General features: G+C 39.4%; 1 long non-coding RNA gene across 1 annotated transcript in view; it reads left to right on the forward strand.

Annotated features, from left to right (window-relative positions):
- Nucleotides 1-18,126, forward strand: part of LOC121016269 (uncharacterized) — a 30,451-nt gene extending 12,325 nt beyond the window's left edge. The window contains exon 5 of the long non-coding RNA XR_005784200.1: nucleotides 17,782-18,126. This is a non-coding gene — a long non-coding RNA (uncharacterized LOC121016269). The remainder of the gene's footprint in view (nucleotides 1-17,781) is intronic.
- The last annotated feature ends 7,128 nt before the right edge of the window (nucleotides 18,127-25,254 follow it).

Below are 25,254 nucleotides of genomic sequence, written 5' to 3' on the forward strand. Positions count from 1 at the left end.
ACAAGTACTTAATGCCAGTGAGGTACCAGGCCCTGTATCGGGAATGCAAGAGTAAACAAACCATCCCTACCCTAGTAGGGAGCTGATTGTGAAACCAATCATGTAAATATCTCCATTGTAATTATAGATGGTTACCTGCTATGAGCAAAGGATGGGGAGACCTCATCTGAACAAGCTGAGGTTGAGATTCGAAGAATGGGTAGGAGTTGTGGGAACAGCATGGTGAAAACCTTGGGAGAAGGGAGGAGTTTGATCAACTCTAGGAACAGATAAGTCTGCCACTTAGCTGTACAACATTTTTGTCACCTGGAATGGACATACCAGGAGGCTCTCTCTAAAAAAACCTCTGGGAGATCTTCCAGAAAAAGTGACCCTCTTCTTTTTGGTTCTATTAGAGACACCTCAATTACTGGGAGATGCCCTTGGCCTATACAATGCTCCAAAGATTGCTCAAAACTGTAGCCTAGATTTTGACATTCTCCTGTTTCATAGCAGCCTGTCTCTGAGTTGTCTTTCCTTACTATCATTTTGCTCCATCTACAGGCAGACTAGCTCTATTTCCAAACTCAAGTAATCCAAAGAACTGAAGAGTTTTTAATCTATGATTTTTTTCTGGAGTGAAAGGAAATGAAAAGAGAAAGTTGCAAATGTATTCCTAAAAGATCTGTAGTAATATGATGTCTAAAGAGCATCATTCCTGAACTCCAATAATTACTAGGATTTGAATTTCTGTAGATGCTTCATTCTGGTCCTTTTTCCTTCTAGATCATCACACTCATTTTATCACAGTCCTGGTTGATCACTTGTTTCCAATAGCCCATATAGTCTCAGACCAGGATAGAGCAGTTGTTCTCAAATTATAGTCTCTGAACTGTATCACCAGGGAACTTGTTAAAAATGCTGGTTTTTCTTGGGCCCCATCCTAGAGCCATTAAATTAGAAACTGATTGTGTATCCCAGCAGTCTTTTAATAAACCTCTGGACAATTCTGCATGCTCAAGTTTGATAACCACTGGCCTGGTATAGGAGCTTTTACCCAACTCCATGAATCCCTCTTTCCCCACCAAATTCCTTGTAGCAGTTTGTAATTAAAGGTGATACTCCCGGGGCGCCTGGGTGGCGCAGTCGGTTAAGCGTCCGACTTCAGCCAGGTCACGATCTCGCGGTCCGTGAGTTCGAGCCCCGCATCAGGCTCTGGGCTGATGGCTCGGAGCCTGGAGCCTGTTTCCGATTCTGAGTCTCCCTCTCTCTCTGACCCTCTCCCATTCATGCTCTGTCTCTCTCTGTCCCAAAAATAAATAAACGTTGAAAAAAAAAAAAAAAAGATGATACTCCCATAGTCAACCATCCCAGTCACCATGTCCCAGTACTGAGGGGTTTCAAAACCTGTTGCAATACTATACTAGGTACTCCAAATAACCAATAGCCTAGAATCATGACATGTGCGCAAATGGACTTATGTTACTTTTGATAAATGACGCTATTTGAAAATTACAGTGGATATTTGCAACAATCAAATCTTGAGGGATCCTATTCTTCACCTATTTTTATTTTCTTATTACATTCCTTCTAGCTCACAAATGACATAATACCACCTAATTTCCCAGACACTGCTAGAGTTGTTAACTTAATTCCCTAATCTGCCAAATCTACCTGCTAAACCAAAATTATAAGAGACCATGAGAGCTATAGGAAAATATGGGCTGACTTTTCAGGTCCTGGTCCTGGGATTGCTTCTCCAACAGAAGTCTTCAGGGTCCCCAGAACCATTCTGTTTATAAGTTCTTTGGTTTTACTGCAATACTCTCTATGAAAATATATAAACCTTATATAAACCTCTATATAAACCTTAAGGAAATGCCTGTTAAACAATTGAGATAACGTACTTGATCATAGATAAGAACTCCGGAAAGAGAATAAGATGGAACTTATTTTTATGATAAGCTAGATAGAGTGTTTTAGTGTATTCCAAAATTAAATCACTGATAGAATTAAAACATGGTGAAGTATTAACTCTTAGGGCTACTTGGTATTCAGATAAATGAAGACAGAGAGCAATCAGTGGACTTTCCAGTCTCCATTCTGTGATCTCCACTTTGATTCTATTTCCAAATCCCCTACCCTTTATGTCTAGAATATCCCATGTAAACCAAAAGTTCCACTGACAGAAGGGCAGGATTTCTAGGTAATACTAGAGCCCTTAATTAATTCTATATTTGGAGAAATTTTAGGAGACTAATTAGAATTTTCTGATGAGATCATCAAAAACTGACCTGCAAAATGATCAATAAGATAGGAAACCAGTAACATTCTTGAAATTGTGTATCTGACCATTATGTTCTTCTTGGTATCCTATGCCTCTTATATCTATTAATTCTAATTCTAATCTTATCATTTCAGTGAGCTAGAATTCTAGAATAAAAGACATGATAAATCTATCTTGAACATGTACATGCAACTTATCCTAATCAATGAATCCAAAACTAAATGCTCACCAGGTTGTCTCATTCAAATCTCCTTAGGATTTTAATATTTTTAAATTATCCTTTAAAACAAAAAACAGAAACAAGTGGCTTAAGGCAAGCTGTTTTTAAAATATCCTCTCTAAGGGGCGCCTGGGTGGTGCAGTTGGTTAAGCATCTGACTCCAGCTGGGGTCATGATCTTGCGTTCAAACCCGGCATCAGGCTCTGTGCCGACAGCTCAGAGCCTGGAGCCTGCTTCAGATTCTGTGTCTCCTACTCTCCCTGCCCCTCCCCAACTTGTGCTCTGTCTCTGTCTCTCAAAAACAAATAAACATTAAAAAAAAAAAAAAACTCAAAATATCCTCTCTAAAAAATACTTACCCACACTAGTTTGCCATGAAATACATGATTATACTACACGAGTCTTATACACATCGTGTTTGCAATGTGTCTCTTGGTAAACGGGAAATTACTCATCAGTGTGACATTAGATTGATTTTATCAGATGACAAGAAGCATTACTTAATGGCAAATTTTATATGTAGGAACAAAGGGAACAAAGTTGTTGCATTTGGAAATAAATACTTTATATAATTATTATAGAGTTTTTGATGTCGTAGATACTGCATCAGGAACTGATTGGATAAGAATGGTTTACCATCAGTTCCTAATGCATTGCCTTCAGCATCTAAACAAGCATCAGTGAACACCTCATGTTAGATGTGCATGATGTGTTTATGGCTAGACAGTAAAATAAACACTCTTAATTGACCCCTGAAGAGAAATGTTTCTCAGAGAAGTGGTCCCAAAATGCTAAATCACCTATCATTAGCCTACCACTCTTACAGATTTATCACTGAAACCAAATAACTTAATCTGGTTCTGTGTTATAACACACTGGTACTTTCCTTGCTAAATATATAACTAAATAAAGCCGCCTAAAGTTGCTGATCATTTTTATAACTTGGGGAAAAAATTAAAGACAAATTTTGGGTTTTCTTTGCTTTGTTTTTAAACTTAAGAGTCTATGGGGTTTAAATAGGTATTGCTATTTGAATTGGGATTATTTCCCACAGCTACCACTGAAATAAATGTAATTATAGGAAAAAATGCTACCAAGAAATTACTATAAAAGATAACCTGTTAGTTAAATTCTACTTTTAATTAGCCTAAAGCCATTTGTACTTCTAGCATTTTTTAGTTAAAAGGTTGAGGCAGTTTGACAAACTAGTTCATTTTACTTCACTTACTATTCACCTATCAAACATTTGCTGAACATCTATTGTATAGAAGCTACTATCCTAGGCACTTGTGATATAGGAGTGAGTAAAATCATTGTCCTAATGAAGGATACCTTCCATACTAGTGAAGGGAGTGGACTAAAAGTTAATTTATGACATTCTGTGTGAAATCAAGAGTTTCCAGAAGAGGGGTGCCTGGGTGGCTCAATTGGTTAAGCATCCACTTCAGCTCAGGTCATGATCTCGCCGTCTGTGAGTTTGAGCTCCACATCAGTCTCTGTGCTGACAGCTTAGAGCCTGGAGCCTGCTTCAGATTCTGTCTCCCTCTCTCTCTGCCTCTCCCCTGCTCGCTCTCTCTCTCTCTCTCTCTCTCTCTCTCAAAAATAAACATATATATATATACGTATATATATATATATTTTTTTTTTAAAGAGTTTCCAGGAAAATAACAGTCTTGAAATAGATAGACTTTAACATGGTTGGAACAATATTGTATACAAGCAATAATGCAAATTTTGTGTATACATACTTATTAAATTTCAGAAGCAATGTAATAATTTCCTTACCATAAACTGTTATATAAATATTTTTTTCATATGTTCAGCTGAATATGTTCCCCAAAGAGAAAAAAAAGGCTACTGCATAGGATCTCTGAATAGTCATTCCTACAGGTAATGTGAGATATAAATTTAACATTTATTACATTAAAAAAGAAAACAAATATGGTCATACAGCCCACTTCCAGTGGAGTGTTCTATTAAAAGAAACACAAGCTAATGGCCATAAGTAATTATAAAAATAATCCCCAATTCTAGTCATTAGTCTGACGAAAACCATTAAAGGAAAAGCAATTCGGGGCCCCTAGGTGTGTCAGTTGGTTAAGCGTCTGACTCTCAATTTTGGCTCAGGTCATGATGTCACAGTTTGTGGGTTCAAGCACCGCATCGGGCTCCATGCTTACCGGACAGAGCCTGCTTGGGATTCTCTCTCCCTCTCTCTCTGTCCCTCCCCTCTTTGCTCTCTATCTCTCTCTCTCAAAATAAGCAAATAAGCGGGGCGCCTGGGTGGCGCAGTCGGTTAAGCGTCCGACTTCAGCCAGGTCACGATCTCGCGGTCCGTGAGTTCGAGCCCCGCGTCAGGCTCTGGGCTGATGGCTCAGAGCCTGGAGCCTGTTTCCGATTCTGTGTCTTCCTCTCTCTCTGCCCCTCCCCTGTTCATGCTCTGTCTCTCTCTGTCCCAAAAATAAATAAACGTTGAAAAAAAAATTTTTTTTTAAAAAAAAATAAGTAAATAAGAAAACATTAAAAAATTTTAAAGGGAAAGCAATTCATAACCTTGAGCCATACTTATAGGAATCTCCTCTCTTGTTCTTACTGCCCCACAATTGCTTGAGAGCCTCTGAATCTCAACTCTCTAAGAGCTGCCAACTGCAGGACCCCAGCCCTCCTGGCTTTTTGTATCTTTCTTCCTCTCCTTTCCTCCCATCTTCAGTTCTCTCCCTCTGCCTCCCCATTTCTACCTCCCTTCTCCCCTCCCCTCTCCCTCTCAAGACCCTACAGAACCTGGATTCTTTTCTAGTTCCTTCCATTCTTCCTTGCTTGCTACTCCATTCCCAACCACTCACATAGCTAGCTCTCTCACTTCAAGTCTCTACTCCTCCTCAAAAACACCTTCCCCAACTACTCTATTTAAACTAACATGTGTGTCTGGCTGACTCAGTCGGAAGAGTCACAAAAGTGTGACTTTTGATCTTGGGATTGTGAGTTCAAGCCCCACTTTGGGTGTAGAGATGACTTAAATCAATAAATAAACTTTAAAAAAAATAAGATAGCAACTCTAATTTCTGTCACTCCCTACTTACTCAGCTTGATTTTTCTTCATAGTATCTATCACTACTTGACATTTAGTATATTATATTTTGTTTGTTTGGGTTTTTTTATTCTCTGTCTTGCTTATCAAAGTTTAGGTAGCTTGAGGGCTGGGACCATGTAATGTTCACTGAGGTATCCCTAGCATGTAGAAGATTCCCTGGCATCTAGTGGGCTTTTAATAATTGTTTGAATAAATGTGTTTTTTGTACTGGAAATCATCACTTCTTCTTTTCAGAACAATAGTGCATATCTAAATATGAAATTTTAGAAAGACCCTTAATTAGTCTCACCTAAGGGGTGGTGGGAGGGTGAGAGGTTTTACAATCAAGCCCTATACCTTTAAATACAATCCATATGCTGATGAGTCACAAATTCGTATCTATAGCCCTGACTATTCCCTGAGTTCTAGACTAAAATATACAACTCTTGGATTGGATAGATTGGACTTTTAAAAAATTTTTTTAATGTTTATTTATTTTTGAGAGAGAGAGAGACAGAGCATGAGTGGGGGAAGGGCAGAGAGAGAGGGAGACACAGAATCTGAAGCAGGCTCCAGGCTTTGAGCTGTAAGCACAGAGCCCTACATGAGGCTTGATCACAAACCACAATATGATGACCTGAGCCAAAGTTGGACACTTAACTGAGTGAGTGACCCAGGCACCCCTTGGATTGGATAGAAAGTTGAAATGAGGACAGATCGGAAGTCCATGATGAAGCTGGGGACGTTGAACCTCTAAATTTTGAGGAGTTTTGTAGTGAAAGTGGCTTCTCTACCTCCTCTTCCTTCCCTCCAACTTGAGGGAATTAACCCTGCACTGCCTGAGAAAATTGTAATGACCTCTACTACAGTAGTTTCCATGCCAGACAAAGCTGAGTCTCCTCAGGACCCAATCCCCACACCCTTTTTTGCTTCTAGACTTGTAAGAAGACACAGTCCCAGCACCCAGCAGGCCCTTAAAGGTGAAGTACAAAATGTGACCCATAAGGATATGTGCTCTACTCCAGAAGAACTACTTGAGTTCTCTAACTTACACAGATAGAAATCCAGAGGATAGGGTAGAAAAGGATAATAAGAGTGTGGAAAAATGTTGGAATGAACATAAAGCTGAATCAGGCCAAATTCATTGATATGAGCGCACTAAGTAGAGATTTTGCATTTAATGTTGCAGTGTAGAGAGTTAGAAAGGATCATAATAGTTTGGTTGGTTGGCTGATACATGGACCAAAAAAGGTGATCTACAATGAGTGAGTCAGAAATGCCAGACTTACCTTGGTTTAATGTAAAGAAAGTGTCCAAAGTCTTAGGGAGATTGGAATGTTATAATGGATTTGTCATTTAAGACTTGCTCACCTACCTTAGGAGGGTCCAGGAAGACATACCTTGACCACAACTGTGACCTACAAATTCACGAGGGAACCATGGATCCTTGAAAAGCTCCTCTAGAAGTCAGATCTTATAGTGGGAACTGCCATCATTGAATTAGGGAACCTAAATATGAGGGGAATGATTGGATCCTGAAGGGGTTGCAGTGCTCAACCAGCAAAGGTGAAGGGGGCATGGTTTGCATAAGCAACAGTGGATTCAAAGCAGCAATCAGAATAGTCTAACTCATGTGGACTATAACACTGGTTAGTCAATCATGGTGTTCCTAGAAGGAAAATACACAGGAAGCCTACTAAATTCTTATTTTTCTGTTTAAGCAGAAAAGTTCTAGGTCACGTGAACAAAAGTCTAATCTGAACCATAAAAAGTCACCACTCTCCATCAATTCCCAGACCTGAACCAGTTTACATACCCAGAACTCCTGGAGTGAATGGGAGACTGAATCCCCTTGAGGCAGAACCCCAGGACAGTTAAAAACTTATATTGTTGGAGCATCTAGGTGGCTCAGTTGGTTAAGCATCCAACTTCAGCTCAGGTCATGATCTCATGGCTACTGAGTTCAAGCCCTGCATGAGGCTCTGTGCTGACAGCTCAGAGCCTGAAGCCTGCTTCAGATTCTGTCTCCATCTCTTTCTGCCCCTCCCCTGCTCACACATACTCTCTCTCTTAAATATAAATAAACATTTAAAAAATAAAAACAAAAAACAAAACAAAATTTATACTATCTTTTTCCCAGTCGTTCCCAAAGAGACCTACAGCCTTTTACCAGGGTAACTATGAATTGGGGAAAGGAAATAATCAGACCTTTGGGGACTATGGACACTGGCTCTACACTAACACTAATTCCATAAGGACCAAAATGTTACTGTGGCCCACAAATTATGGAGGTCAGGTGTTCAATGAAGCTTTAGCTCAGGTCTGTCTCACAGTGGGCCCAGTGTGTACCTAGACCCAACCTGTGGTTATTTCCCATTTTCCAGAATACAGAATTGGAGCAGATATACTCAGAAACTGGCATATTTCTCACATTAGTTCCCTGATCAGAATTGGCTACTATTGTGGGAAAGGGTATGTGGAAGTCATTAGAACTGTATATACTTAGGAAAATAGTAACCCAAAGCAATGCTTCACTCCTGGAGGAACTGCCGAAATAAGTGCCTTCATGAAGGACCTGATAGAAGCCAAGAGTGGTGATTCCTACCATATTTCCATTTTCTGCCAATTTGGCCTTTGCAAAAGACAGATGGATCTAGAAGAATGACTGGATTATTTCAAGCTTGATCAAGTGCTGTACCAGATGTGTTTTCATTGTTTGAACAAATTAACACATCCCTTGGTACCTAGTATATAGCTATTGATATGGCAAATGCTTTTTTTCCATACCTGCCAATGGGGACCACCAGAAATAGTTTTCTTTCAGCTGGTAAAGCTGGCAATACACCTTCACTATCCTACCTCAGGGATATATCAAGTCTCCAGCCTTCTGCCATAATTTAGTTCACAGAAATTTTGATCACCTTTACCTCCACAAAATATCATACTGGTCCATTATATTGATGACATTATGCTGATGGACCCTAGTAAATGAGTAGTAACAATTAATCTAGACTTATTGATAAGATATTTACTTGTCAGAAGGTAGAAAATAAGCCTGAAAAAAATTCAGGAGACTTTTACTGCAGTGAAATTTCTAGGGATTTGCTAGTATATTACATGTCAAGAAAGCTCTTCTGAGGTGAAGGTAAGTTGTATCTGGACCCTCCTACAACAATGCACAGGCACAATGCCAGTGAGCCTTTTTAGATTTTGGAGACAACATCTTCCTCTTTTGGATGTGATACTTAAGCCCATTTACTAGTAATTGAAAACGCTGTTCATTTTGAGCAGGGACCAGACCAAGATAAGACTGCAATAGCACAAGGCTGCTGTGCAAGCGGCTCTTCCACTTGGGCCATATGGTCCACAGATTCAATGGGGCTTGGAATGTTAGATAAGCATGTTGTTCAGAGCCTTTGGCATGTCTCTATAGGTGAGTCACAGTGCAGACCCTTAGGATTTTGGTTCAAAACCCTACCAACCTCACCAAATAACTATTCTCCTTTGAGTAACAGATCTTGGCCTGATACTGGGCCTGAGTGGAGACTGAATGCTTTACCATGGACCACTAAGTTATCATGTGACCTGAGATGCCCCTCAAAAAGTGAGTGTCATCTGATCTAGCATGCCATAAAGTTGGGCATGCACAGTAGCATTCCATTATCAAATGGAAGAGGCATATATGTGATGTGGCCTAAGCAGGCTCTAAAGACACAAGTAAGTTATATGAAGTGGCCCAAATGCCCTTGGTCCCCCTTCCTGCTACACTGCCTTTTCTCTCCCAGCCTGCTCCTATGGCCTCATGAAGAGTTCTCCAGGACCAGTTGACAGAGGAAGAAAAGACTCAGGCCCGGTTTACAGGTTGTTCTACATGATAGGTAGACATTATCCAAAATGTACAGCTGCAGCAGTACAGCCTCTTTCTGGGATATCTCAAAGGATGGCAATGAACGCAAATCCTCCAGTGGGCAGAACTTCAAGCAGTTTACCTAGTTTCTCACTTTGCTTGGAAGAAGAAATGGCTAGAAATATAATTATGCATTGATTCATTGGTTGTGGCCAATGTTTTGGCTGGATGGTCAAGGGTTTGGAAACTGGTGGCAGGGAAATTTGGGGAGGAAGTATGGGAATAGACCTTTCTGAATGGGCAAAACAACCGTGAAGATATTTGTGTTACATGTGAATATGCACCAAAGGGTGACCTCAACAAAAGAGGATTTTAATAATCAAGTGGATCAGATACCCATTCCATGGATAACAGTCAACCACTTTCTCCAGCCACTCTTTTCATCCTCCAATGGGCTAATAAACAAAGTAGCCATGGTGGCAAGGATGCAGGGTTTGCATGGGCTCAGCAACATGGATTTCCATTCATCATGGCCAATCTGGCTACTGCTGAGTACCCAATCTGTCAGCAGTAAAGACCACCACTGAGTTCCCAGGATGGCACCATTGCCTAGGGTGATCAGCCAGAACCTGGTGACAGGTTGATTACATTGGATTACTTCCACCATGAAAGGAGCAGCATTTTGTTCTCACTAGAATGGACATTTACTCTGGATATATATTTGCCTTCCCTACATGCAATGCTTCTGCCAAAACTACTATGTGCATGGGTTTATAGAATGCCTTATCCACCATCATATTACCCCACCCAGCATTTTTTCTGAGCAAGGAACTCATTTCACAAAGAATTATAACAATGGACCTATTCTCATAGAATTAAGTGGTCTTACTATGTTTCCCACCATCCCAAAACAGCTTTCCTGACAGAATGGTGGAATGGCCTTTTGAAGACTCAGTTACAACATCAGCTGGTAATACCTTGTAGGATTGGGGCAAGGTTCTCTAGAAGACTGTATATACTCTAAATCAGCATCCATATATGGTATTGTTTCTCCCATAGCCAGGATTTGCAGGTCCAGGAATCAAGGGGGGGAAATGGGAGTGGTACCACTCACTTTTACCCCTAGCAACTCACTAGCACAACTTTTGTTTCCTGTTCCCATGACCTTAAGCTAGAGGTCTTTGTTCCAAAGGGAAGAATGCTTCCACCAGGAGACACAACAGTGATTCCATTGAACTGAAAGTTAAGACTCTTGCCCAGCCACTTTGAACATCTCATGCCACTGATTCAACAGACAAAGAAGAGAGTTACTGGGCTGATTGGGGTTATTGATCCTCACTCCCAAGGAGAAATTGGGCTCCTACTCCACAGTGAAGGAAAGGAAGAGTATATCTGGAAAACAGGAGATCTTTAGTGTGTCTTTTACTATTGCCATGCCCCATGGTTAAAGTCAACGGAAAACTACAACAATGCAATCTAGGCAAGACTACCAATGGCTCAGACCCTTTAGGTGTGAAGATTTGGATCACCCCACCAGGTAAAGAACCATGATCAGCTGAGGTGCTTCCTGAAGGCAGAGAATACAGAATGGATAGGAGAAAAAGGAAATTATAAATACCAGGTTAGCCACATAACCAGTTACAGGAATGAACACTGCAATTGTCATGAGGGGTTCTCCTTATTTTTAATGAGTATGTTTGTGTATGTGTGTGCACACACATACACAGCAAATATCTTTGTTTTCTCTCTTGTTCCATTATCATATAAGTATTGCTAATTTTAAATCATAGTACATAAGTTAAAGAATATCAAGAAGAGTAGACTTTACTCGAAGACCTCCTTCTTCTGGGGAAGGGATTTGTGCATTTTGGGTTATATGCAGGATAGTCCTATCATGTTAGGTGGAATGATAACCTTGTTATTATATTTATTTGGAGATTAAGTATGGATTAAGGAGATGCTGCTGGGTGGCTAAGATGACAAAGAGTGGACTGTGATAGTTTTATGTGTCAACTTGACTGGGCTACAGAATATCTACATATTCGGTCAAACAGTATTCTAGGTGTGTCTGTGAGGATATTTTTGGATGAGATAAACATTTGAATCAAAAGACTGAGTAAAGTATATTGCCCTCTGTAAAGAGGGTAGCCCTCATCCAATAAATTGAAGGCCTGAATAGAAAAAAAGAGGCTGAACTTCTCACATGAAAGGGGGAGCTCCACTTGCCTGACTCCCTTGAACTGGGACATCAGTCTTCTGCCCTCATGCTGGAACTTCCACCATTGGTTCTTCTGGATCCCTAGCCTGCCAGCTATAGATCTAGGGACTTCTCAGTCTTCATAATTATGTGAGCCAATTCCTTATAAAAAGCTCTCTCTTTCTCAGTAGGTAGATAGATAGATTAGATAGATACTTTTTGTTTCATTTTTCTGGAGAACCCTAATGTAGTGGGCATCCCCATTTTGATGGACTACATTAACACACCAGAACATAAATTATTTTTTTGAACTCATATATTTGCATTTTGCCTATCTTCACCATCTCAGCTAAAAGCACTGGCATCTGTCTAACTGCTCAAGTCATGATGCTAGGATTCACTTTGACCCCTCTCTGTATCATTCCCTCCAGCTAATCCCAACTATAGACCATATCTGACAACCTTCATCATTACTACTGTTTCCATCATAGTCCAAGTTCCCCTGTCTCCTGTATTTCTGTAAAAACTTCCTCCAGGTCCCCCTTTCCATTCCCGGGGAGACACTGCTTAATTGTTAAGAGTAAAGACTCTAGAGTCGGAATGTTCCACTAATTACTGAGTATTACTGAGAAAGTGGCTTGACTTCACGTGCCTCAGTTTTCCCATCTCCAAAATGGAAATAATAACTCATGAGGAGCTTATGATGATGAGAGAAGAGTATACATTTAAGTGCTTAAAACAATGTCTGGGATAAAATAAGCATTCAAATATTAGCTATTAACATAATAATTATTCGTTTATTACTTTATTACTATTATGTGTGTGTGTATTTCTAAAAGCCATTTTCTCCCTAGATAGCCAGAATAATCATTAAAAAAGGGAGGGGGGACAATGGAATACTACTTGGCAATGAGAAAGAATGAAATCTTGCCATTGGCAGCAATGTGGATGGAACTGGAGGGTATTATGCTAAGTGAAATCAGTCAGAGAAAGACAGATATCATATGTTTTCACTTATAGGTGGGTCTTGAGAAACTTAACAGAAGACCATGGGGGAAGGGAAGGGGAAAAAACATAGTTACAGAGAGGGAGGGAGGCAAACCATAAGAGACTCTTAAATACAGAGAACAAAATGAGGATTGATGAGGTTTGGGGGAGAGGGGAAAGTGGGTGATGGGCATTGAGGCGGGCACTTGTTGGAATGAGCACTGGGTGTTGTATGTAAGCCAATTTGACAATAAATTATATTTTAAAAAAGGGAGGGGGCATGACTTAGACCTACTGTGGTGATCATTTTGCAATATATATAAATATTGAAACATTATGCTTTATACTTAAAACTAATATAAAATAATATGTCAGTTATGCCTCAATTTTTAAAATACAGAATATAATTCAAATATATGTAATGATGTCATTGCTCTTGGCTACCTAGAGATGAGGCTTGACCACAACTGAGAGAACCTCCATACACATATGAACAATAAATATTTTGAAGAGGAGTAGAGAAACAAGGGGCATGATTCCCCTGCCAAAAATCCTCAACTTCACATTAACTGCAATACAATAAATGCTGATTACTGCTGCCTACTTTGCATGTTTTAATTAATACCTACCCTTCCCAGGTTATGCCAGATAATTTGTTCCCTGTATTTAGGAGTCCAGGTTCCAGCAGAAACCTGATAGACACTCTAAAAGGTAACTTAAGGAACTTCACAAAGGCCTAGACAGGATTAAAGGACTTAGAGTCTTTGAAGGACCCAAGGACTTTTAACTGTGGCAGTAGCAGAGATCCAATACCACTAGTCGTAGAGGGATGAAAGTAGAAAGAATGGTCACCAGAATTGGCCCTAAGAAAGGCGCCACTGACAAGTATATATATGTCTTAAGGCAGAGAGAAAAAGTCTCTATGAAATCATAGCCTAGATGGGTGTGGGAGTTCAAAAAAAAATATTCTAACTTCTTTCCTCCTCTTGCCTTTTGAGCTCCATCTAGTGTTTCCCATTGGTTAAACTCACCTGGAAGACAAAAGGCAAAAGAGCCCAGATTATATAGTCTGAGAGGTGAGCCTACTGGTACACAGAAGAGTAAAAAGTATGTATGGAAAGGTAAATGCAAAATTTCCAGTACAGTTCATCACTGTTTTTCCTCACCATTCTCTTCTGTCCTTTATCTGTATGAAAAACGCATGTACCTTGAAACAGAAGATCCTGTACCCATTTTATTGACGCTGGGTATGATGTCAATTCAGTTACACCTACCTCGAACCTAAATTGCAAAGTTAGTCATCACCAGTGTTCTTCAAATGTGGCAGAAGATGGGAAGGAAAAGAAACAATTAATGTTCAAACACAGTTCTATTAACTGAGACTCCTGTGAGCTTTTTAAACCACTACACCAACAGGCACTTCTTTGTACTGTCCAAAGTGATTGGCCTCAATTACCAAGGGGAAATTGGGTTGCTGCTACACAGTAGGGGCAAGAAAGGTTATGTCTAGAACCCAGGGATTCATTGGAATACACCATAGTACTCCCAAACACAGAAATACTGGTCAGTGGAAATAGTGGTGACCCAATAAAGACAAGACCACCAGGGACTTTTATTCTCTAGGTGCAAACATTTGATTTGCTCCACCAGGTAAAAATTCCTGATGAGCCAAAGTTCTGGCAGAGAGTAAGGAATTGATGTTATGATTATCAACATAGGCCTGTGACCAGCTACAGAAGCAGGAACTACAGCAACCTCTGATTTCACAGAATTCTGACTTCAGTGCCCTGGTGGAAGTGGATATTCTCTTGGATACTAGGATCTCCAAAAACACCCATCCCAAGGCTTTAAGGAGAGGAAGTAATTCCTTAGGTGGAATATTAAGTAAAATGTAAGAGAGGCAATTCCCATCCCCCTATCTCAAACATGAAGAGAATAGTGCCTAATGGATTAAACAACCTGCTCTAGAATGTTATTCCTTCAGTCTTTACACAGCTGGCTTCTTATTTCCAAACTCAGCTCAGATGTGACCTCTTCAAAGAGGTCATCCGTGACCACCTGTTTTCTAAAGTAATGCATTCTCCCCACCCTTATAATCACACTCACTCTTAGGTATGTCTTATTTCCTTCCTAGCATTTCACACACTCTGAAATTAGTTTTATCTCCTTGTCAACTCTATTTCTTCCTCACTCCAACAAGCCTATGACTTTGTCTTATTTATTCAATAGCTAGAACAGTGCCTGGTGTATAAAAAATGCTCCAGGGGTGCCTTGGTGGCTCAGTTGGTTGAGCACCTAACTTCGGCTCAGGTCATGATCTCGTGGTTTGTGAGTTCAAGCCCCACGTCGGGCTCTGTGCTGACAGCTCAAAGCCTGGAGCCTGCTTCGGATTATGTGTCTCCCCCCCTTCTCTGCCCCTCCCCTACTCACGCTCTGTGTCTCTCTGTATCTCAATAATAAATAAACATTTAAAAATTTTTTAAAAAGATGCCCCCAAAATACTTTTGCATAACATAAAGACTGATGACCTCTAAGATCATAAAGCAAGAGAGACCTTATGCCAGAAGATTTCTAGAGGAGTCTTTTCTACATGGAGAAACTCAAATGTATAGTTCTAGGACTGACAAGAGCATTCTAAGATATTCTGTGATTATTCATACTATTCATACTCTCTATCTTAAAGTGACAATGATGGCATATGGATTCAGAAGGGAAATATTTAAGTAATGCTTGGATTTATTATGAGGACAAAAAATATGGATTTAGGGGGAAAAGAGCACTAGATGTTGCCCATATTTGTCCTGTTATAGTCTTTCTTTAAAAGAGGCAAAATGCAGTTTGGAATGTGTAGTGTGATAAGGACTTGCTTACATTACAAGGACTGTGAAGAAATTTGTGAGGTCCATGAGGACTGTGATTTATTCCTCTCTATCATGCCATCACTTAGAAAAGCTACTGGCAGTAAGAATGGGAGGTGGAAGGGTTTGAGAAACTTTGTGAAATCCTTTTGTGTCCATATCACAGAAGTCGGGCACACCCAGCAACCAAATGCCACCATGGAAAATGTACCATCTGAGGTAACCTTTCATTTCCTTAGGAGGCAAGTGACAGACCACAATGCTGTAATTTCTCATCTGTTTAACTAAACAATCCCAATCCTGTTGTGCTTATTTGGACCAGAGACATAGAGTGGACGAGTCTGTTCCCCATTATTAATTCACTGAACTGGACTTACGAACAATTTGGGAATGGAGACCATGGCCCATATCATATCAATCACAGATTTTAAACACACACACACACACACACACACACACACACACACACAAGTACCCTAGTTTAATAAATCATAGGCCCTCTGAGAACCCACATGACATCCCATGTGCTGGATGGTATTTCCGAAAGCTCTGAGAAAGCTAAAAATCATACACAGCAAGCAAGTCCCTGTTGAATACACATCTGAGGAGCTGTGCATGCCTTGTTTATTCCAGCAACTTTATGGAATAAATCACACAAAACAAATTAGTTTCAGATGGTAGGCTATGAAGAGCTGATGTACAGTATAAAGGAAAGTGAACTCCCACTTTTGACCCAACTACTTCCCATCTCGAGCATCTCAGAATCCAGATGCAATTCATGCTGAAAATGCAATGAAGATCAGAAAGTTAATAATTGGTGAGGATTGGAGATTTCAAAAAGCAATCTATGAGTATTGTTAACTCATTGTATTGTCTTATGATTTTCCGTTGTTTTACGTGAAACTATGGGTAAAATTGAACCTATCCTTTTTTTTCCCTTCATTATGGGTAGTAATAAAAAATAAATCTCTTTGTGACATTTCTTACCTGTACAGTAATTCCATAACAGATTCAAATCAATACACACTTAAATACCTCACTGCATAGCACACTGGGACAGTCTTTTGTATTCCTGAAAAAGACATAATGTCTTTCCCCCCAACCACCAATCTTTTTTTCTTTTTTAATGTTTATTTTTTATTTTTGAGAGAGAGAGAGAGACAGCGCATGAGTGGGAGAGGTGCAGAGAGAGAGAGAAACACAGAATCGAAACCAGCCTCCAGGCTCCGAGCTTTCAGCATGGAGCCTGACACAAGGCTTAAACTCATGAACCATGAGATCATGACCTGAGCCCAAGTCAGACGCTTAACCAACTGAGCCACACAGGCACCCAATCTTTTTTCTTTTTAATTAGCTTAGTAAAATTGACTTGTTTTGATGTATAGTTCTATGAATTTTAGTACATGTATAGAGACATAGAACCACCATTGCTCTTCAGGGTACAGAACAATTCTATCACCCCCTTAATTCTCTGGTGCCACTAATTTATAAACTAGTAATTTTAACCACTGGCAAACCACTGGTCTGTTCTCTGTCACTATGGTTTTATCTCTTCAAAAATGTCATATAACCTTTGTTCTCATCTAATGAAACTTTTCACTCATCTAAATGCCGTCGAGATTCATCCAAATTGTTGCCTCTCTTAATAATTTGCTCCTTTTTGCTGCTGAGTAGTATTCCACTGTATGAATGTATCACAGTTTCTTTATCCATTCACCCACTGAAGGATACTTGAGTTTTTCTCAGTTTGGGGACAATTATTAATTGAACTGCTATAAAAATCTGTGTACAAGGTTTGTTGTGAACATAAGCTTTCACTTCTCTTGGGTAAATACCTAGGAGTGGAATTACTAGGTCACATGGTACATGTATGTTTGACTTCATAAGAAACTCCCCAACCTTTTCCAGAGTGGCTGCACACAATATCTTTTTCACAAGTAAACTACTAAAACCAGTTAAAAGCGACCCCCTGATAGCTTGCTCATTCACATCTAGGTGATTACAACAATGTTACTCACCATGATGAAATATTGTCCCTAAAATAATCAGAAGCATTTGACTTCGTTTTCTTTCTTTTCACTTTTAAGGCATCAATCAAGTTTTTAATACTTTAACATGATGTTTTAAACAAAATTAGATGCTTGAAAGTTGTAGCAATGTAAAGCCTGAGGAATCTACTTTTAAACGAGGAAATTTTAATGAGAGAGGAAGAACTGAGGGAAAGTTTTCATCATAGCTAAGTTTGAGCAATTTAACCCAATGTCATATGTAAGAAGTCCAATTTTCAATTCACAAATAAACCTCCCCCTCCCTTCCTTCAAAACCTTCCACCCTAGGCTAATTGCAAAAGAAGAAAACGGAACATGAGCTCCAGCCAGAAAAGATTCACAGCTGCCACTCTTTAGTTGCTACTTTAATGGAAAACACATGTGCAAGATACCACCCAGGAGACAACTGTGCTCTGACAAAAGGAACGTCACCAGAAAATGAGCCACGTGAGAGGACTTATTCTCTTGGATAGGCTGAACTCAGAAAGAAGGTTGATAGTATTGTTCTTATATAAATATGTGCTGGTCCAAAGATGAGATGTGGGACAGAAATTGATCTGTAGCAACCAAGTTGAAAGGCAATGATGTAAATTAGCCCTCAACAATTCTCACTCCACAACAATTTTACCATCAGATTTGAGGAGTTCTTAGCAAAGTTAACATGAGGAGAAATCCTGCAAAGGAATTGGAAGCCAGGGCACAATGATGAGTGCAATTATTAAATAGTACCATTAATACACATTAGCTTCCTCCTATTACAGATAGCCAGCCAGCACTGTTCCAAGTGCTGTACACATAGCATTATGTGTGTATACACACACACACACACACACACACACACACACACACACACATCTATACATCCCTAATTTACAGGGTAGGCATTATATGCATTAGCTTAGGCTGCCATAACAAAATACATAAAATGGCTTGAAAACAGGAATTTCTCAAAGTTCTGGAGAAGAATGAGATCAAGGTGCCAGCCATTTAGACTGATGAGGGCTCTCTTCCTGGTTCGCAGATGACCACCTTCTTGCTATGTCCTCACGTGGTGGAGAAAGAGAGGATGTGAACTCTCTGGTCTCTTCTCATAAGAAGACTAATCCCATCATGAGGTGCCACCCTCATGACTTCACCAAAGCCTAATTATCTCCCCCTAACCCCAACTCCAAATACTGTCACATTGGAGTTAAGACTTCAACATATGAATTTGGGGGGGGGCGGGATACAAGTAAGACCATAGCATCCACATTACAAATAAATGATGTTTTGAGAGGTTATGGAGTTTATAATGGATCATTCAGTCAACAATCAGCACTTAAGCTTGAATCCAGGGCTGTCTGATTCTGGAGAATAATATCTACTATTTATTGACCATCCATTAAGGTCTGGGTGAATTTACACAATATCTCTAATCTTCACAGAAAATCTTGCAAGTCAGTATTCTTCCCATTTACAAATACGGAAACTCTGGCCTAACTCAGGAACCATCTGAACCTAATTTATTGCACATAATGTATCCTGGTGCTTCTAAAAGTATGGTCCTCAGACCAGCATCATTGCCATATTTACATGGAAACAAAATAGAAATGCAACTTCTTGGGCCAAACAACAAACCTACTGAATCAGAAGCTCTTGGAATGGTGTCTACAATTTGTGTTTCAACATGCCTTCTAGGTGATTCTGGGTCATGTTAAGGTTTGAGATCAATTTGTTCCATAAATTTATTAGAATAATTAATATATTCAAAAGTCAATAATAACTGGTATATCTGAGATTCAAATACAGGTCTACTTGGTGTCAAAGCCTTTTTCTAAATGATACTGCCCCATCTCAACCTTATCAAAGGAAGATCTTGAAGACTGAACATTTTAAATGAAGTGTGACTGCAGAGCATAATTCTGAATTCTGCTTTGCCACTATAATCCTAGTCAGCTCTCCTACCTACAGTAATATGATATAGGGAAATGTCGGAAGGACAGTTCCTGAGAATTGACAATGATGCATTCCACTGATAAAAAAAACACCTTGTGATATAAACTAGGAAACCAAGCTTTGTGAAATTTTAATTTGGGCCTGACAATTTTGTCTCTCATTTAGTGAAAATGAGAAATAAGCTAGTATAGGAAACAGTACAGAACAAAGTTTCTTTTTTTAAAAAGTGAAGCTCATACCCTTTTGATTTATTTTTTTAAAATCATGCTTAATTCATCTGATCAACCACTGCTTCATCTCCATGAAGTTGCTGTATAGTTACACCATTTTTCCTTCTGAGGAACAAGACCATATTGAAAGTCTGGATAGTTTACAGAAAGAGATAGAAGTCTGACTATAATGGAAATGGCTAATTGTCAGAGAGAGGTGAATAAAGGAGCTTGATGTCATGTCAAGGCCTTTTAAAATCATTTGAAAGGCCAAAGCATTTTGATAGAGGTTATTGCCAATGCAATTATGATCACCTACACATGTGATCAGTATCACCTCTAAAGCATTTGATTAAAAATATTAATGAGCATTGCTAGTCCTGCTGTGTTTTACATGTAGTAAAGCTCCTTTAATCATCACAAACATGTGAGGTCAGTTCTAGGATTATTCCCATTTCACAGATGAGGGAATTGAGACATAGATAGGTTTAGTAACTTGCCAGATTAAGCCTATTAAAGAACATTTGCTGGACATTCGTTCAGACACGGATGCTTGACTCTGGATGGATGGGCTCAGTGTTGCTCTGCATCTGGATTCGTTCCAAAGGCCCATCTGTGAGGCTGCCTGACGCCTGGGGTGGGACGGTGCAGCCTTCATAGCATTGGCACTCCATCTGGATAGAGTGAAGAAGAGCAGCAGTGTGATGCTGCAGCAGATCTGACAGTCCCCTCGCTCTAGTGAGAGACCAAAGTGATAAAGGGACAGACTGGGAACTATAATTCTATTGGCCTATTTGTTTTCCACCTGATTCTTTTTTTTTTTTTTTAATGTTTATTTTTGAGAGAGAGAGACAGAGCATGAGTGGGGAGGAGCAGAGGGAGAGAGAGACACAGAATCCGAAGCAGGCTCCAGGCTCCGAGCTGTCAGCACAGAGCCCCACACAGGGCTCGAACCCACAAACCATGAGATCATGACCTGAGCTGAAGTCGGACGCTTAACTGACTAAACCACTCAGGCGCCCCTGTTTTCCACTTGATTCTTGAAAATAAACCTAGTAATCATTTAGTTTGTGGTTTTCATAACTTCACTGACTCCTAACACATTTGAGTCAATGAGGCGAGGATTAGCATGATCTGTGGACGTTCAAACTTCTCATATATGGAAGAGGAATTGAAATCCTTTAAAAACATATCACCAGCCAGCAGAAAGACGTCCGTGTTTTTCTGCTTCAGAGTTGTAAATGGATGTGACTTAAGCCCTAATTGGGAAAGACTGTGTGATTTATAATAGCAGATATTCTTTTAAGTAAACTTCCCATACTCTTTTATTCCATCTACCAAAAACAAAAGCTGTTTTCTGCAGAGCATGTGGAGGTGAAAAGGGCTTTCCAAAGAAATTGTTGTGTGTGATTTTTTATTCTGTCCTGGTTTGGGAAGTTCATCTGAGCCTAAGATCATCGTGTGCAGCTGACAGGAAGTTTGCTTGATGGCTTTTGCCTTTCACACCCCTGCTCCCTTTATCTAAACAGACAGATTTCCCACTTTCATACTTCTTCCCCCCTTCTTCCTTCCGTTCACGCATACCTTCACTCTGCCCATCCACTCTGATTCTACTCACTGACACCAGAAGGAACCCTCTGGAAAGGGAGGTAAAGGTTCTATAACATCCAGGGGAGGCTTTTAGTGCAGTAATTAATTAATCAATTGTCACTGCAGGCTATGTCCAGACTTCCCAAATTGTGTAGGTTGAGAGCCTCCTATTTTGAGCCCCTCTTTTGCTCCTTTGTAAGCATTTGAGCTCATTCAATGTGCTGGGAGCTCCAGAAAGAGCCAAGACCTATTCCTTGCCCTTAATGAGCTCATGCTTGCCTGGGTAGAGGTGAGTGGGTTTATGGGTAACAAAGCTCTCCCTAGTTTATCTGAACCCAAATAGATTCATTTACAGGGCAATTTCTCTTAAAACCCTATATGAAGAAGGTCCTATCAGGCATCAAATTCACAAATCTCCTGGGTCGAGAATGGTAAGATTTCTGGTGTAAAATGATGAGTTTGGGAATCAGACCCATTTAAGTCCAAATCCCAACTCTGCCTTGGACAAGGTACTGGGTCTCACAGCGTCTCAGTTCTCTGTACTATAAAATGGGAATGAAACTGGCCTCAAGAGTCTGCATGAGGATTAAGTGAGAAAATGTCATACAAAGCACCTGGCATAATTCCTAGCACACAATAAAGGTTTGTTTCCCTTTTCTTTTTCCTCCCTTCTTCCCAGACCTCACAGGAAGAGGGGTGTGGCCTCTTTAATGAGAGGACATGAAAGAGGCTTTAATAATATCAAACACTTCTATATCACCTGCTACGTCCCAGGCACCATTCTAAACTCCTTACATATTTTAACTTCCCCCCAAAATGCTATGAGATAAGCACTATTATTATCATCTCCACTTCATAAGTGAGGAAACCAAGGCACAGAGATGCCAAGTAACTTGCCAAGGTCACACACACTGTGATTCATACCCAAGTTATCTAGCTCTTAACCATCATGCTATCAGGAGGCAGATCATGAGAAAAAAGCTAACTGCGGCTGGAATCTGAGTACACAAACCAGCAGTCCTCAGATAATGGGCTCTATTTGTTTGGCAGTGTTTTAAAAATCAAGAGAGTCCACATTAGAGCCTATATTTCTGACTTCTCGCAAAAAAAGTTGGAAGATCTGGCAATATGCAGCCATCCTTGTGGCAATAAGCCACTGACTGGTGACTACTCTCTGGACTAAACACATGTTCTCTAGCTCAGCACAGTTACCAGTGTTCACAGTTTTATTAGGTAGGCCCAGCTTCACTTCTGACCTGCACATGCATTTGAGCTTGTGATCCAGAATTAGGCAATGCACTAAACATATTCTCGTCCATAAAGATACAAGAACTATGTTCAATAATGTACACCCAATGGTCAAAATATTTGAATGACATGAAAGCACAAATGAATGCAGAAAAGAAGTCTGAGTAAAAAGCAATCAACAATCAGGTTCAAATCACAACCACTTATTTAAGTTTGGATTAGCCTTTGAGCCATATGTGCAAGACTGTACACATTTCCACACCTAAACCAAAAGCAAAAAATGCAGGTTTTCTTTTAGGCCATAGGGCTAAGAACCATTTGCCTTCAATGTTAAAAACACCCTTCTTTGTTTGGCATATCTGGACAAGGTAGCTTAAATTGTCATGTACTACTTAATTCAAACAATAACTTCTAAATCATTTTCTTCTTTTAGCTCTTTGGGCCTTGGTGATTGGCACGATCTTGGAGAACAGACAGATATATAGCAAAACTTTCCTAGAAACCTGGAAAATGTGGGGAGGAAAAGGCATGGAACCTTCTCTGCATAAGCATATGAGAGAAAAGGAATCACTTCAATTTACAAGGAAAGAAACTGAGACTAAAGAGCTATCCAAGACCATACAGCCAGCTGACCCAGCATATTCTGAGCTGAGTCTATGTTCTTTCTAAGACTTAATATTACCTTTTTCAGAGTCTATCAACCTAAAAATCATGCTTAAAGAAGTGATCTATGGTATCACCATTTGTACCAAAATGATATCACACACCCTGTGTGATATCTTCCTAACAAATCTATCTTTGCCCAAGAGGGAGTTCTAATATTGCTCATCAATAACCCTGGCTTTGTAACATCTGAATTTTTTTTGTTTTACCTTCTCAGTTTTATTAAACTGAGATCAAAATAAACCTCATTTTTTTTACCAGTTTATAATCATTTTATTATGAACCTGCAGTAAGGCTTATTATTTACAAATCACTAAGTGAAATTTTTAAAAACCATTTTCTTCCTCTAATCTCTCCCATCCTGCTTTCTTAGAAGTACACAAAGCATTTCAACCACTCCCAAATTCCCTCTTGATACCCTTAATGATTCTGAAATATTTTGTTATTCCCCAAACACCACCCTAAAGACAAATCATTGGACTCCAGGCTCTTTACACTGCCAAGTTGAATAGAGTTCAAATGTTCTATCTAACTAGACTCTAACTTACAACAAAGACACATATAGTAGATGATGTGTAAGATATTCCAAAAATACCAAGGCAACAGGAAAAAAATCTCTGTCATCAAGAGGTCCTCCCAGAATTTCTTGTAATCTGAAATAATAATTTCTATCAGGACCCTGTAACCTGGTCATACCACATATGTGTATATCCTAATACACTAATAACATAAGTCAACTTTCATCCTAGTAATGTATAACTCAAGATTTCTCAATTAATATTACAAAATTTATTATTGTTTCTGTAAACATGAGAGCATGCACAAAGACTTGAGGAGGAAAAAAAAAAACAAGGAAAATAAAAATATCCTGGTAAAATAAAATTTTAAATAAAATTTTGAGTCATTTAAAATACAACATTGTTTTTTAATTAAACCATTCCACAGCATGCCATAAATGTGAAAATAGGACGCAGAAAGACGTTTTCCAAAATAATATGGGACCCACTAGAAATTTCTTTTATGTTAAAAAAAAGTGATCCATGGAAGAACAGTTTTCCAATTGACCAAAGCATAACCAGGCATCTCTTCCACTAGAAGTTTCATCAAAAGACACACTTCCCCTTACCTCAAAGTTTCGATTCCAGAACCACTTCTTGCCCAAGTTTACTGGGAGTTTTTTTAAACTTTGAGCTAATCTCACTTAGAAGATCTTTGGAGGCATGTAAAGTTTAAGGTAAATTCTCTTACTATTTTCAGAAACATATGAACAAAAAAGCAAACTATGTAAAGCTACACAAAAAATGATTGAATTTATTTTTCCAACTGTAAGCTCCTTGAAGATAAGGATTCTCCTTTTCTTCCATCACTGTTGTATTACCTGCATCTAAAATAATGCAGAGCACATAGAAGATACTTAATAAATTCAGTGCTTACATTAATAACCTGAAAAATTCTCTGCAGCCCTGCAATTTTCAAAGGTTTCATCATATAGTTTTCCATGGCTCTTCAGTTCACTAACCATAAAGCCACCTGACCTGAAAGAAACCCCAGAGACCGAACAGTAGTTTGCTCTGTTCATTAACTCACAGATTTATAGAGTTTTAGAGCTATTGGGATATTGGAACCTGCCTTTGAACTCTTTTCTTTAACATAAGAGGAAAGTGAGGTCTAAGCTCTCAGGTTAAGTGACTTAGCCTTTATTATCCAGCTGAGAGGTGCCAAAGCCCATCTTGTTATTTCCTATATCTGCCTCTTCACTTCCCAAAAAAATACTTGTAGACTTGAGGATTTCATCTTTAATACCCTTCCAGAAATCGCACATGGTTTCCCCTTAAGCCGTGGTGGAATGGGCCACAATTTTAATATAATGTACCAATTTGCTCAACTGAAAAACAGGTGTTTGACTGACTTGCAGGGTCTTGCTTTGGGGGAAAGATCTGTTGAGTCCACCTGAAAACCTTAAATGTTTTAATACTCTTACATTATTTCATGAATAGCTCAGGGGCTGGGGGTGGGGCAGATATTGTTGTTTCCTGTCCCTCATGTATTGAGACAGAAGGCAAAAACCTTCAATTTGGCCACAAGAGGGCAGCTACAACATTTCCTCCTTGATTTT

This window comes from Herpailurus yagouaroundi, unplaced genomic scaffold, assembly GCF_014898765.1.
Source record: "Herpailurus yagouaroundi ecotype Mexico unplaced genomic scaffold, PumYag 210, whole genome shotgun sequence".
NCBI classification, from domain to species: Eukaryota; Metazoa; Chordata; class Mammalia; order Carnivora; family Felidae; genus Herpailurus; species Herpailurus yagouaroundi.